The following is a 16477-nucleotide window of genomic DNA, read 5'->3' as shown; positions in this document are numbered from 1 at the left end:
GAATTATATTTTCCCACTAACTGCTCGGGTACATTTAGTACGATATTGCATTGCTCTAAAATGACATACTATGTAGAGTGAAGCAGTTTTTGATTGCTTACGTAATCCTGTAATTAACTTGAAAGAGAAGTCAGTACAATCCGTAGGGTGAAGAATTAACGGTAAACAGATCAAACAAGTTATTTGCTGGGGTGCGTGATATGAGAAAACTTCAGCTCCATGGAACGTGGGTAGATGACATTCCCAAACGTTCATGAGCGTCATGGGTGCATGCCGATGAAGCAAGAAAATCTTACGTTTATAGAGCGCTTTCGGTCTTTTTTCGTAACGGTCACTGGTTTACGAAGTTCGTCCACAGCCACTTTTAGGACGTTTATTTGTATTTAGATGGTTTATGTAACATTCAGTCCCATTATTGAATATTACACCGATTATTACGTTGTATGATACAGCGCAAAAATGATACAGTGCAACTGAACGTGTGTCTTCGTTATTTCGGCCAGTGACAAAACTCCACGTACTGTCATAAATTGTATGATTTTTCAACAGTTTCGTGTGAATAACACAGACTATAGTGCAAATTGAAGAGAAACCCTGTAGCGACTGTCATGTGGCTGGTGATTCGATTCTCCACCGAATGTAGAAGAAAAGTTGAAGTATGATGACATACGTTATGAAAGTAAAACAGAACAAGCACCGACCTTTATTAGCAGGTAATAACGTCCTAGGTCACGTTTAAAATTTGAGTAAGAATTATCAACAAAGGCCGCCAAAGACTTCCGTCATGAGAAGTCACCCTTATTCTGTCAATGGCCTTGTTAAAGATGGCAGAGGAGCGGACAGAGGTTCAGGGCACTCTCTTCCCATTTATGTGCGAAACAGCCGCTAAAGGCCGAAGAGTCAGCAATGATCAACGTCATAAGGAAGCAGAAGGCAATGGAAAGCACAACGTTAAGGACACAGTGTATATCTGCAGGAAATGTGGCCTGTATCTGAATAATGTGTTATCATGATTTCTCCATTGGCAAAAGATAGTGCAATACTCTCCCATTCGGATCTCCTACAGGGGATTGCCAAGGTGAAGGTGACCATGAGAAAAATGTGGCATAACCGACGAAAGGATAATGCTCTACGAGTCGGGGCGTGGAATGTCAGAAGTTTCAACGTGGTAGAGAAGCACGAAAATGTGAAAAGGAAAATTTTAAGGCTCAAGCTAGTTGTAGTGGGGTCAGTGAAATGAAATGGAAGACCAGGATTTCAGGTCAGATGAGTACGGGGTAATATCAACAGGACAGAAAATAGTATAACGGGAGTAGTACTCGTTACGAATGGCGAGGTAGGCAGAGAGTGGGTCACTGTGAACGGTTCAGTGATAGGGTTGTTCTCGTTGGACTCGACAGCAGACCTACACCGACAACGATAGTTCAGGTACACATGTCGACGTCGCGGATCGAAAATGAAGAGACAGAGTGAAAAGGTGACAATGAATGGGTAATACGGTACGTAAGGGCAGATGAAACTCTGATAGTCATGAGAGACAGGAATGCTGTTCTATGGAAGGGAGTAGAAGAAAGGGATACAGGGGAATACGGGCTTGGGATAAGAAAGGAGAGAGGAGAAAGAATCATTGAGCTCTGTAATGAATTTCAGCTACAAATATCAAATACTTGGTTCAAGAATCACAAGAGGAGGACGGGTACTTGGAAAAGGCCGAGTGATACGGGAAGACTTCAGTTAGATTACATCACGGTCAGACAGAGATACGGAAATCAGGTAGTGAATTGTAAGGCGTAATACAGTTCCGAAAAATTGCAAGAACCGGCAAGTGCAAGAATCATCGCACAGTCAGCTTAACAGCTTATGTATCCAAGTTGCTCACAAGGATATTATACAGAAGAATGGAAGAGAAAATTGAGAATGTGTTAGATGACGATCAGTTTGGCTTTAGGAAAGGAAAAGGCACCAGAGGCGCAAATCAAATGCTTCAGTTGATAATGGAAGCAAAACTAAAGAAAAATTAAGACGCGTCATACGATATGTCGATATGGGAAAAGTGTTCGACAGTTTTAAATGGCGCAAGATGTTCGAAATTCTGGAAAAAACAATAAGAGTGGAAGACAATGTACGAAGTGCTCGGTTTAAAAAGGACGTGAGACAGGGATGTAGCCTTTCGCACCTACTGTTCAGTCTATATATCGAAAAAGCAATGACTTAATTAAAAGAAAGATTCAAGAGTGGAATTAAAATTTAAGGTGGAATGATATCAACGATAAGAATCTGCTAATGAGATTTCCATCCTCAGTGAAAGAGAAGAACAGAGTTTCTATGCAGAATCAGCGAGGAAAAGACTATATGGATAACACTGATAAGGAGAAGGGCGGGATGATAGGACACCTGTTAAGACATCATGGAATATCTATAATGGTGCTAAAGGGAGCTGTAGAGGTAAGACTGTAGAGGAAAACAGGACTGGAATACATCCAGCCATTAACTGAAGACGTAAGTTGCAAGTGCTTCTCTGAGATGAAGAGGTTAGCACAGGAGAGGAATTCGTGGCCTGCCGCACTTTGTACCAGACTCATTTTGCAGTATTACATAGCGTATGTGCAATATTGTAAATTATATACGGTCACTTGGCACGACATTGTTACCTTAAGAAACATAAAGTATTAAAGGCTAATTTGTTCGAGGAAAGACATCAATGGTGAATTAATTAACGTAAATATGATTAAAAAAGGACGCATTTATGGTAATGTCTGTAGAAGCAGGAAATAAATAGAATGAGATTTTCACTCTGCAGCGGAGTGTGCGCTGATATGAAACTTCCTGGCAGATTAAAACTGTGTGCCCGACCGAGACTCGAACTCGGGACCTTCGCCTTTCCCGGGCAAGTGGTCTACCAACTGAGCTACCGAAGCACGACTCCGGCCCGGTACTCACAGCTTGACCTCTGCCAGTATCCGTCACCTACCTTCAAAACTTTACAGAAGCTCTCCTGCGAACCTTGCAAGTGAGTACCGGGCGAGAGTTGTGCTTCGGTAGCTCAGTTGGTAGAGCACTTGCCCGCGAAAAGCAAAGGTCCCGAGTTCGAGTCTCGGTCGGGCACACAGTTTTAATCGGCCAGGAAGTTTCAGGAAATAAATACGTGGAAAAAAGTTAAAAGGCTAGCACAGATCTAATAAAATGTTACGAATGTAGTTTGTGTTGCTGTACTCATTTCGGCGCGCATGAGCACTTGGATCGTGTTCATACGGCAAGGAGCCTCCAGTCGCATTTGAAGTGGTGTGCAGGTTTCGTGGCAGTTTTTGGACGGGCTTGATGTCGTAATGTAACAGTACAGATGTTTGGAGTGAAGTCGTGGTGTTACATCATAGCACAAACAAAAGGTGAAAGGAGGTAAATGTTCCAAAACCTCCTCTTATTGCTACACAAGGCCAATAACGTAGTTTTCGTTAACTTGAAAATCAGAAGCAATGTACTTTTAAAAGGGCTGAGAACATTTCGGTATCGGATTGCATATTTAGACGTTTAGTAGTCGGACTGTGGGAAATAGTCTATGGAGCAGTAAGAACTTCTCATGGGTCCTTACAACGTTTAAGGTTTCGGACGGAAATAAATAAATAAGAATGGATATCTTTATGTAATATAAAAAGTCGCTTTCCAATGGAGATCAACAGTAAGTCTGGGGGTACTGCAGTTCCTAACATAGGGTAGTGAGGCACGTATCTTAGTTACACATTCGAGTGCAAAATTCGAGAGAAACAAGATGGGAAGAAAAATGAGGGGAATGGACAATAAACGAGTACACAGGGGAAATACGTAATCTGTTATGAAACACAACTGAAAGTATTCGGATCATAGAGTCAGTTGAACTGATAGAATGCGGGCAAAGGAAATAGATGTATAGTATAGGAAAGGGATACCCAGCGCTTCACAACTGGGATTTCAAAGAGCCCATTAAACGCACTCAAGTATTTATATATTTACTGAACACGTAATGAAATCCTTAAAAGAATACCACCAGCTGTAACATTCTGTGGCTAAGTGAAGGTATTCGACTGTGTCAGTCATAATATGCTGTTACGTAAGGTATGTTGTTAACGAACGCTTAGTGCTGCACATATCTGTTAGTCTACTATACCTACAAGAAATAATGATAGGAGGTTCTAAGTTATTAGGTGTGCTTACTGATAAACACTTCAACTGGAAAAGCTGTATAGTATATCTGGTAAAATGTTTCGTTTCGGCTACTCTTCCCACAGGAAATCTGCCAAGTTTTTGAATACAGAAAGTTATCACACGGCGCATGGTCATCTACAGATGTCTTATAATATTCTGGTGTAGCTCCTCATATAGACATAAAATACTAATTGAACAAAACAAAGTAATTAAAATGATGTGAAGGGTGCAAAAACGTACGTTTTGAAACGTGCATCTTGCAAGCATGTTTTTAAGCAGCTGGGGCGTTAACCACAGCCTCACAGTACATTTATCCACACATGAAATTTCTTATCAACAACCCATCTCAGTTTGATAGTAGCAGAGAATTTCACAACACTAAAAAGGGAAAAGCGCTACATTATATTTTAACAAATGCAACTATACACAGGAAGGAATGAAATACGCTGCTATGTAACTGTTTGGCAAAGTACCCACAGCAATAAAATACATTTTGATTTTAAAACAGAAGTTTCTACTTAACACCTCTTTCTATACCACAGAATAATTTTTAAACAGAAATACCCATTTTTTTGAGAAAAGATGTCTGAATCGATAGCACGCAGCCATACAGATTTTTTAACTAACTTCACTCTATTTCTCCTCATAAGAAACGACAAAGAAGACCAGATAAAGAAAGATACTCATATAACATCACGAAACACGCGGGACATGATTACGTTTTGTTGAAATGTGGCGAAATGTGGGAAAGATAGTTATCCGCCAAAGGGTGGAACACGTCTGCCAATTTTATAAAGCTAATGATAACAATGTAGTCTGCGTGTCCCAACCCCTTCCCCCACCTCCGCCTACTCCTCCACATACTGCATTTGGTAGTTGTGACGTTTGCTTCGCTACCATAGTTTTACCTTGCAACCACGTGCTGCAGCATGAGAGGTTGCCCGCTCGTATCACTGCCTGTGTTTGGTAGTACTAGTAAGGCTGCGCTGACGCCCTTGACACAACAACTTTCTGTCTCCACTCTGTGTAGAAGAATTGCGTGATTAAAAGGGATATAGCTGCGTGGTCTCACAGTATACCTCAAGTGAGAGGGAGCGAGCCTGCGAAAGATTTCTGCAGCCTCGTGGAGTTCGGGCAGAGACGTAGCGTGACATCGGCAGCAGAAAATTCAATAGCGTCGCCAAGAAACGAGGTTCTGCTCCGAGGGAGCAGTCAAAAGAACGCTGCGCGCCTTTTGATCTTCGCAGAGTAGATGAGGGACCAGCAGGCGCTAGGCGGATTCGAAGGGGCTAGCTAGCACAAATGCCTTAGCAACTTCATTAGGGAATATGCATTCTGCTAGCTCACTGAAGTAAATGATAAATGCGAAGTTACGGTTAATAATTAAATCTAGATATTAAAATATTTCTTGAAAATTGATATTGATAATTCACAGCGTGCACGAACTTACGCAGCCCAGGTCATTAATACAAGCTTGTGGGCTTGTGCCCTGCTGTGTGGTAGTAGTTTCTATTCACGGTAGGGCAAGAAATAATCACAACCAGAATTTAGCTGTTAGGAGGAAGGTGCATTTCGGTAAAAGGATCCTCGTCATAGGACAAAGCACAAATGTACTGGTTTAAATTACACTACAGAGAGTCGATAAAAACAGAAGGTTTTTTATACCGTGCCGTCAGCACCTTATTACACACATGCTGCATGTGCTGATAGAAGTAAGTGAGTTTGTATCTGTACCAAATGACGATTCTGCACTGCCTCTCTTGCTAAGATACATGCATACATGTCCGATGGAACAGGCAGTGTAGTGAATACAGCTGCGATGAAATACGTGGAATGCACCCACAGTTGCGAATAGGAATAGCCATCAGATGTACTCGTATAAGGTAATGCCGACTGGGACATCCGGACTTCCGGCTTTACGCGAGAGGCCATGTTAATTGCTTTTGTTTGTGGAACGTGGCAGGGAAATTTCTTTAGAGAAAAACAAATAGCAGATAACATCAGAAAACACAAATGTGGGAAACATACAATTCCTTGTTAACAGACAGAAGGAAGGGATGATGGGATACATGTAGGGCGCCCGCCCGGTCAGCCGTGCGGTCTAACGCACGGCTTTCTGAGCGGGAAGGAGCGCCTGGTCCCCGGAACGAATCCGCCCAGCAGATTTATGTCGAGGTCCGGTGAGCCGGCCAGTCTGTGGATGGTTTTTAGGCGGTTTTTCATCTGTCTCGGCAAATGCGGGCTGGTTCCCCTTACTCCACTTCAGCTACGCTATTTCGGCGATTGCTGCGCAAAGAACTTCTCCATGTACGCGTACACGACCATTACTCTACCACACAAACATACGGGTTACACTCGTCTGGTGTGAGACGTTCCCTGAGGGGGGGGTCCAACCGGGGCCGAACCGAACAATAACCCTGGGTTCGGTGTGGGGCGGCGGAGGGGTGAAGTGGACTGCGGTAGTCGTCGTGGGGTTGTGGACCACTGCGGCTGCGGCGGGAAAGGAGCCTCTCCGCCGTTTCTAGGTCCCCGGTTAACATAACATAACATGTAGGTCGCCTCCAGCTCGATGGCAGGGTGGCAGCTGGAGAGGGTATGGTTCCACCAGCTGACCTGAAGTCGACAAGAAGGAACAGTTAAAGAAGAAGGTACTTAGTTGTAACCATGAGCACAGCAGTGTTTGACAGAGGAGAGAGGATTGTAAAACAAGGGCAGTGTAGTATCAGACGTCGCTACCTCCAAGGACTTGAAATAATGGGATGGGATGATAGTAGTGCACTTCGACAGCAGTCGAACCAACCACGCTAGGTACATCCCAACTGAGCGAGAGATTGGACAAAGATATATGGATGTAACTGGCGAAATAAGTAGCGTGGACGTCGTTCAGTCATCGCAAGCTCTTTCTGTAGAAGGATCCAAAGGCCGAACCCCACACTCCGCCTCGTTAATGAATACCTGACCTCAACGTTGTTGCAAGCTGTGACGGTACAAACGCCCGTTACTAGATGGATATTTCTAGTATGCAAGGAATTCTTTGTGGAGAGCGAGAGCGCGACATGGCGAGCGATTCGCGGAAGTGCGTGGCGAGCCCGCGCGAGATTTGCAACGGTCGGTGGGACGGTCTCCGTCTCCACGTGGCCTGCAGCTGCATTGTTTGGTTTTTCGCGCATTACGCGAAAACTGTGTAACTTACGGTGAAGAGGGATGCGGCTGTGGTTTGTGGTCAGCAATGTGCACCTTCTGAAAGATCGATCTTTATTTCAAGTCACGAGACGCCAAAGTTATAGTAGCCCAAAAATCGGTTATTGTCATGAGTACTGAAATATTAATGAAAATAGTAAATAACAACATACAGGGATGAGCGAGCACTCATTAAAAACGTCTCGTCATAGCGGATCGAGTGCCGTAGTCATATGTTAAGAGTTATAAATAATTAATCCCTTAAAGAGCAATAAACAAAGTTTGAGGGGAAATTGTTTATAAAATTTAATAGAAAATTCATGATGTAAAGAACGGCACTATATAATATTTTGGATGGCATCACACGTATTTTAAAAAAGTTAAGTTATACTATACATTTAATTTCCAGTAGGTTTCATTGTTTACAAATTATTATTAACGTTTCTCGCCCAAAATTAATTAATTATTATAGATATGAAGATTTTGAGGAGCGCAATGTGTAGATCGCTATAGATTACGTCTAAAAACGGTGCTATATGCAGTTCTATGTTAAAACTTTGCAGCACAGATGTCAACGAACAAATTTGCGTTAAGTAGCGAAATTTTGCAGAAACTAAAACTTGATTTACGGGCGATACAATAATCCTATAAATTAATGTAACTAGTATATAAGGTGTACTTTTTAGCGCGGTTCCGGTGGTGTACTTATTTCTGTCGAGGGATGTATGTATCAAAATTTGTAACCTTAAATGGTCAGTCTGGTACTTGCATAACAATGGGGGCTAGACGTCCGAGCCTATAAGCGAGAGGCCATCTTGGCCAGGGTCAGTCGTTGGTGAGTTGTTTTGCAGGGTGGGTGGCGAGCGAGCTCCACTTGAGTGTGGCCAATGTGGTCGTTTGAGAATTATTTTTCGCACCGATTTATTTCGACAAAGAGTATTGTTTAACAGTGCAAGAGTGCAAGCATATATATGGTGAACTGGAAGTGCTACGATTATTTGTGTGAGTACGATTTATGTCGTAAGTGAACATGTGGCGGTCTGTGATTTCGCTCCAAAATGTTAGAACAAAGAGGACAGTGGGACTGTGGCTCATTTCAAATAATTTGAATATGTTTCGTTTATAGCAGCCTATGTTACTGCTTTTTGGGGCTCGGAGTCAAATTATTATTAAAGTAAAACTGTAAACCGTCTCACCAGTGCTAATTTCATTGTGTGAAAAAAAAGCAAACGCCAATAAATAGTGATTGAACTGTGTCGTGAAAAACTGATTTTGCTATAATAATCGCCAAATTTTTTGCCCTAGCACGAATTGTACTTATGTCTGACGGTATAATTAATTCAAAAACTATAACAAATGCGCAGGTGTAAAAGTGTACTAATGCAACAAGTGTGGAAATCATCCCCTGAGACTTATGTGAGAGACAAAATTTGCAATAACATTTTTAACAAACATTTGTATATGCACATTCCTATGAAAACGCTGCAACCGCACTTCTTCTTTATTTACTGCCCCGTCACAAAGGTACGCCATACGGCAACTGAATGTAAAAATTCTTTGGAAGTGGGGGGTACGTACAGGGAGATCAGTGCATGCATCGCTAAAATCCTCAATCAAGACAGATACATGTGCCAATGGAGGTGCCTGACCACCGTTTATTCACGGTGTTCAGATAGAAGGCCGCCGCATGACACTGGACATCAGTGAGTGCAAGTCTCCCGGCTTTCCAGAGGAGGGTGAGTGCACCATATTTGACCTTTAAAATGTTACCAGCCTCAAGGGAGCAGGCCACTGCGACCTGCAGGGTGCAACGAGTCGCCAGCTAGATCTGAAGGAGCTGTGCCATGTGCTCCAACTTTGAAACTAAGTGCACGTTCAGATATTCCACACGTTGAAAAGCATCGACACAATAGAGGCGGTGTTGCCAAGTGGTCGCGCCAAAAGTTGACTGCTGTGGTGTGATGGGTGGTGCACGAAATAATGCCAGGGTAATGGAAGCTCTGAACGCAAGGCAGAGGTGCCAGTTCTTCTCTTGTGAGTCCATGTGCAGTTGCCAACGCCTCATATTTGGCAACACTCAAAACACTGCCTGCCACGTCCCCATACACAGAGATCACATCAAGGAAGCACGTGGTCTCTTCCCGTGACTGTACCAGCAGTGAAAGGTCGTCTGCATTGCGTAATATCTGTTGCTGCATTGCGAACCCTTACAATTGTGTGGTGACACTCCCTTTAGGTGGCTCCAGAAGGAGAGTATATAGGTGCATCGATAGCGGGCTATCCTGAAATAAGTCACGACATGTCGGTAGGGATCCTTCGATACGACCATTAGCCTTGACAAGGGAGCGGACGCTTGCATAGAGACGTCGTAGGGTACCAGTGAAGGGGATAATTAAACTCATCTAGTTCATGACAGTAAGGAGACAACCATATCGCACAGGATCAAAAGCGCTGTCAAAATCGATGGTCACCATTGCTGCACAGACAATGCACGTAGTTGCTAGAGAAATTACATCTTGACATTCAGCAGTGGCCGCCTTGGCACATACTGGTTGACTCGGCGTCGTGTGCTCTGCCAATATTATAGTCAATAGGAACCGATAGCACTGTGTGGCCAAAATGTGGCAGGTGGTACTGAGTAAGGTTAGCAAGCGGTAATGAGTAACTGTAACTCCCTGCAGTGGCTTGTGAATTCGTATGTAATGCCTTCGACAAATGGTGGCGGAAACGTGGCGGCTGTCATCGACAGGTCGAGAAACAACGCAGTCAGCTTAGGCGCCATCATATCCAGGAAAGCCCAGTAAAATTTGACAGTGAGACCATCTGCGCCATATGACTTTTTGGAGCACCCTTCACTATCGCACGCTTGATCTCTTCCAACAGTGTTTCTAGTTCAGTGCCCGAGATGGTGCGAGTGATGTGAGACAAATCCGACTCCAAATCATGAACTTCGTATTGGTCGTAATGGTAGATATGGCGAAAGTGTTCCATAAAGCCAGACACGATATCTGCCTGGCTGGTGGCCCAATGCTCCCCACAAGTGACAGCTCCGAATCGAGCTGTTGCCGCTGGAGCTATCTATTAGTCACGACGTGGTCCATTGAGAGGTCTCCCTGCCACGCCGTATCTTGATGGTGAGTGCTCTTGACCACTCCCTGCAATCTGCGATGGGTCTGAGCAGTTATGTGAGTCTTGATCCTGTTACGATCCATGTGAATGGTCAGACAGGGTGGCTGCGTATGGGGGATGGGATACCCAGCGAACTAGCAGTCTGTTGTATGGTGGTTCCAGGGAGACACCTCCCTGCTAGACTGAATCAAAATTCATCGAATCAGAGTCGGTGCACTCCAGCCACTAATCCATTGTCATCGTACATGCTGGATGATGACTTTAAACGGTGTCCAACCTGCGATACACGCTGCCGGCAGTCATGATTGGTAAGGTGTGTGGTATTTAATTTCAGTGGTACACGACTGTACCGCACTGCCTGCCAAGGGAGGAGGATGTGACGTATGCACAGTGGTGCGAGAACGACAGCGTTCAGCATTCTCTATAGCACTGACGAGGCTCTGAGAAACATAAATCCTATCCAGGTGACTTGCAGAGTGGCCTGTCTGACACGTATAGCTTTGTGCGTTGTTATGTCGAACCTCCCACGTGTCACAGAGGAAAAGTTGACGGACGATATGCACAGTTTTTGGCAGGGGCTGAAGTGTGGTTGTTGGTCGTTCCAATGTAAGGTATAACTGAAGTCACCACCGAGAAGACAATGCTCATACCAGCCAAGTAAGAGCAGAGTGATATCAGAGTAAAATCGAGCTCTGACCTTTCTATAGCCAGCACCAGTTGCGGTGTACACAATTTCAATGTGAGGGGTCTTCATGATAAGTGCCATATCCCTCACGGATTGGCTGGTTAATGAATTCTTCAACTGATGTGCTCTCACGAACATGTGCAGCTATTCAGCTTCCGAGGTCGTCACCAGTAGAGGCGCAACCGGCCACATCCAGCAGGGTGGGCCGCGCGGGATTAGCCTAGCGGTCTAAGTCTCTAGAGTCAGGGACTGTGCGGTTGATCCAGGCAGAGTTTCGAGTCCTCCTTCGGGCATGGGTATGTGTGTTTGTCCTTAGGATAATGTAGGTTAAGTCGTGTGTAAGCTTAGGAACTGATGACCTTAGCAGTTAAGTCCCATAAGAATTCACACACATTTGAACATCCAGCAGGGTGGCCATGTGCTCCTCCTGAACGTCTGTGTTGGACGCCCAAACCATTTCCCAAAGAAGTTGGAATTTCGCTTGGGTAGAAATGTTGTCGATGCTAATCGTAGCCACGCGGTGTACACGAAGCTGTGGCGCACCGCGTGGGGTGTCACCCTCGTAGGCTTAGTTTGCTGGGCGTCCCTGGAACCCACTGCTGCCGCCTTGCACTTTTTGCTCTGTCGCGGGTGCTTAGGCACCTGGCAGGGTCCGGTGCATCCTCAACGTCGTCGCTCTATGCCGATGTCGCCACCGCCTCAGATGTGTCCGTGGGATACGTCGCAAACACTGCCCACGGCGGCGTCAGAACAGCAGAGTGGGGCTCAGTTTTCCCTGATATTCGGTTTGCGCAGGCGCAGCACTTGTCACTTCTGATCGGTCTGGTCCTCTTCGGCATGAGAAATCACCGAAGCGTGTGGCGCCGCCGCTTGGGCTTCTTGCGTGATCGCTGCTTGCGCACCCGAACTTCATTATCGGGAGGCGGGATGGATTCCCGACATCGCGGCACAAGTGCTATCATGGAAGCGATGAGTGCTGAAAGTTCCATCGAAGCGTCCAGCACGGCATCGGCAGGAGTCGACGTGGCAGGTGGAGGGAGGGACGCAGGCACCTCCGCTTCGTCGGACTCCACAGATGGGCGTGGAGTCCCATGTGACGGTGGCTCTGTTCGTCACCAACCGGTGAACGGCGAAGTGAGGGCCGCTCGGTAGGTGAAAGGCAATGAGGCTACCGCTGGTGGTATCTCTGTCGGCGCCTCAGCGGCTGACAGTTATGTGAGGCGCCTTTGCAGAAATTCCGAATGGAGATGCCCGTTGTCGCCACTCCCAGAGCAGGTGTAGGGTTGACTGATGTTTAAATAGGACGGCACGAAGATCAGTCGTAACCTGGCGCACCACGTTTAAAACGGGATACGTACTGAACTGCGCCCATCGTTCTGCGGTGTGACCGTGAATAGAGCTGTAGGACCACAAGCGACTTCTTCTGTCGGCAGCTCCAAAGGAAGTTGAAACACGCGTATGGCAAGAACGCTCAAGCCCTCATCCGCCACCGTGTTCACGCCGGTGTTTCCGTTATGATGACAGACCTGGAGGGCAGGCTGACTGCATTTAGACATCCAGTCACAAGCCACATTGTCAGCAACTTTCACACACACGACACTATTCGATCTTGAAAGGCGTCTCCCCAGTATGTTGGACCGTGGTAGCTTCATCTCGTCACCGAGGGAGCGTTCTGCTTCCAGCGTTTTTCGATGTGTATGTTCATTGTAGACGGTGATTCGCAGAGTGCTTTTCTGAAGCGCTTTGCCATGTTGCTGCTCACAAGCAAGCGGAGGCTGAGGCAGGCTGTGCGATTCCGCACTTCTCGGCCTCTGAAGCCAGACTGCTTTGGCTATCCGAGCACGACTCACAGTCAGACCCAGACCTTTAGATGTCGTCATTCCTGCGTCACAACTTGTACTCGCAAACACGCTGTGTAATTCCGTTCATAGGAGGACATTTTAACTGAAAGTCGCCCCACAGAAACTAAAATAATTATATGTACGGAAAACTGGCTAAAGCAGGAAATAGTCCAGCCGAAATTTTTCAAACCACATAACAGTGTTCGTAAAGGGTACATTAAATTCTGTTGGTGGTGGAGTATTTATTGCTGTCAGAACTAGTTTACCCTGTGGTGAAATTCAAGTAAATAGTTCCTACGAAATGGTATGGCGTAGAGGTTATACTTGACAATCGGACTAAACTACTAATTGGATCGTTTTAGAGATCGCCGACTCTGAATATATAGTTCCTGAACAGTTCACAGAAAATCTGAGTCTCATTTCAGATAGCTACCCCACTCATACAATTATAGTCGATAGCGACTTCAATCTACCCTCGATATGCTGGAAAAATTATACGTTTCAAGCCGGCGGCAGGCATAAAACGTCATCCGAAATTGTTCTGAATGATTTCTCAGAAAATTGTTTTGAACAATTAGTTCATCAGCCCACTCGAAGCGTAAATCGTTGCGAAATCATACTTAGACCTCTTAGCGACATATAATCCTGGACAAATAGTAAGTGTAGGGACAAACACAGGGATTAGTGACCAGAAGGAAGTTGGTGCTAGGCTTAATAGCGTGACACCCACTACCATCAAAAAGAAACGCAAAGTACATAGACGTAAAAAAGTTGATAAAAATGTTCTAACCACCTTTGTATCCGATCACGTAAGCGCAGGAAAGATGTGGAATGATTTCAAAGAGATAGTATCGACGGAAATTGAGAGATACATATATCACATAAATTAATAAGTGATGGTACACAAAACGGGTCAAACTGCTGTTGCAGAAGCAGCCAAAAAAGCGTGCCAAATTTAAAAGAACGCTAAATCCCCAAGATTGGCAAAGTTTTGCAGAATTCGGAAATATAGTGCATGCTTCAGTGCGAGGTACTTTTTAATAATTTCCATAACGAAAGTCTGTCTCGGAATCTCGCAGAAAACCCAAGGTGATTCTTTCCATACATAAAGCACGCCAGTGGCAAGACGCAGTCAATACTTTCACAGCGTGATAACAAAGCTGAAGTCATTGATGACAGTACCACTAAAGCACAGTTATTAAACACGGTTTTTCGAAAATTCGTCACCAAAGTAGACGAAGTACATATTCCTTAATTCCAACAAATGTCAAGATGAGAAACATAGAAGTAGATATCCTTGGAGTAGCAAAGCAGCTAAAAATCACTTAATAAAAGCAAAGCCTCCGGTCCAGATTGTATACCAGTCAGGTTCCTTTCATAATACGCTGGTACAATATCTCCATATTTATAAATTATATACAACCGCTCGCTCACAGAAAGATCCGTACCTAAAGACTGGAAAATTGCTTGAGTCACACCAATACCCGAAAAGGGAAATAAAAGTAATCCGCTGAATTACAGGCCCATATCACTTAAGGTCGATTTGCAGTAGGGTTTGGAACACATACTGTGTTCGAACATTATGAATTACCTCAAAGAAAACTATTTATTGACACATAAAATGGATTCAGAAAACATCGTTCTTCTGAAACACAACTACCTATTTATACTCATGAGGGAATGAATGCTATCGATAGTGGATGTCAAATTGATTCTATATTTTTAGTTTCCCAGAAGGCTTTCGACACCGTTCATCACAAGCGTCTTCTAACCAAACCGTGTGCCTATGCAATATCGCCTCGGTTGTGTGACTGGATTCATGATTTCCTGTGTGAAAGGTCACAGTTCGCACTAATACATGGAAAGTCATCTAGTAAAACAAAAGCAATATACGGCGTTCCCCAAGCAAGTGTTATAGGTCCTCTATTGTTCCTGATATATATTAACGAAATAGGAGACAAACTGAGTAGCACTCTTACATTATTTGCAGATGATGCTTTCATTTACCGTCTTGCAAAGTCATCAGATGACCAAAACGAATTGTAAAATGATTTAGATAAGATACCTGTGTGGTGCGAAAAGTGGCAATTGATCCTGAATAAAGAAAAGTGTGAAGTTATTCGAATGACTACTAACAGAAATATCCTAAATTTCGATTACGCGATAAGTCACAAAGATCTGAAATCTGTAAATTCAGCTAAAAACTTAGGCATTAAAATTACAAATAACATAAATTGGAACGATCACATATATAGTTTCGTGCGTAGAGCAAACCAAAACTGTGATTCATTGGCACAACACTTAGAAGGCGCAACACATCTACTAAAGACACTGCTTACGCCACGGTTGTCCGCCCTATTCTGGAGTATTTCTGTGCAGTGTGCGATTTGCATCAGATGGGACTGACGGATGAGATCGAAAAAGGGCAAAGAAGGGCTCCTCGTTTTGCATTATCACGAAATAGGGAACACAGTGCCATAGATATGATTCTTGAATTGGAGTAAGAATCATTGAAACAAAGGCATTTTTCGTTACTATGGGATCTTCTCACGAAATTTCAGTCAATAGTTTTCTCCTCCGATTGCGAAAACTTTCTGTTGGCACCCGCCTACATAGGGAGAAATGATCATCACGATATAATAAGAGAAATCAGGGATCGCACAGATAAATTTAAGTGCTCGTTTTTCCCACGCGCTGTTCAAGAGAGGAACGGCAGAGAGACAGCTTGAAGGTGGTTCATTGAATCCTCTGCCAGGTAGTTTATTGTGAATAGCAGAGTAATCATGTAAATGTAGATGAAGGACGAAAAATACCAACTTCAAATGGGGCGGACAAGTTTTTGGAACGTAACCTCAAACAATTAGTAAATTTCTGAAGATGGTCTTGTAAGCCGAAAACCGGTTAACAATAAAAGTAATATGGCAGAACAAAAGCAGACTGGTGCTTTTCATTTATTATTTAGGCTTCTGCCGTTGCCGAGAATGCGGTCCATGAATTCCTCCCTGTCTTCAAAAATTCGAACCAAGTGTGTAACTTCATCAGCCAATGTTTATCGTAGCGGCAAAGAATACAAATGACCCTGTTTCGGAATATCCCCGTTGTCAATTGGAAGCTGATAAGCTGTAAAGGGATTCTGTTTATTGGAATTACGTATTTTCTGAAACATATTATGTCAATAATTTACTCGAGTTCACTGCAGCTCCCCTACCTGAGTATCAAAATCTCCCCACCCCCATTTGTTTCTTGTTTCGTAAAGTAGCTCATTAACTAAATGCAGTAATGTCAGGAGACTTTCAAATTACAGTTGCTAGATGGACCAACTGTTTTAAGGGGACTCCTTCGATAGAACAGCGATAATTTTTACAGAGATAATCTAAAAAAAGTGTTGACACAATACGATAGACTTTTTCCGGACAGATTCAAGGAACTAACTGAGTTATCCAGGCATGAAGACTCTGGTAAA

This window comes from Schistocerca gregaria, chromosome 4 (assembly GCF_023897955.1).
Source record: "Schistocerca gregaria isolate iqSchGreg1 chromosome 4, iqSchGreg1.2, whole genome shotgun sequence".
Classification (NCBI taxonomy): domain Eukaryota; kingdom Metazoa; phylum Arthropoda; class Insecta; order Orthoptera; family Acrididae; genus Schistocerca; species Schistocerca gregaria.
The sequence above is the reverse complement of the archived record's forward strand: the minus strand, read 5'-3'. Positions refer to the sequence as shown.